The sequence below is a fragment of the Solanum tuberosum genome, unplaced genomic scaffold, assembly GCF_000226075.1.
Source record: "Solanum tuberosum cultivar DM 1-3 516 R44 unplaced genomic scaffold, SolTub_3.0 scf00086, whole genome shotgun sequence".
NCBI lineage: Eukaryota > Viridiplantae > Streptophyta > Magnoliopsida > Solanales > Solanaceae > Solanum > Solanum tuberosum.
In genome coordinates, this window is record NW_006239010.1 from 456,988 (window position 1) to 457,269 (window position 282).

Here is a 282-nt window from a genome sequence, read left to right on the forward strand (position 1 = left end):
TAACATGATTACTTTTATTTATCTTAAAATTTAATGTGATACCGACCTCATGACGTTGGTATTTTTTATTAAATCTAATTACTTTCAATAAAAGCGATATCCGGAGGTCGGTTTGTTTAAAATATTTCTATTAATACTCATAATTTTTCTATTGTGCATAATACTAAAATTTCATTTTTCACCTACAATTAATTGTTGAAAAAGTGTAATAATTTTGTATACTTTTTATAAATAAAAAGTTAGAATTCGTGGAATAAATAAAAAAATATCTATAATCCATAT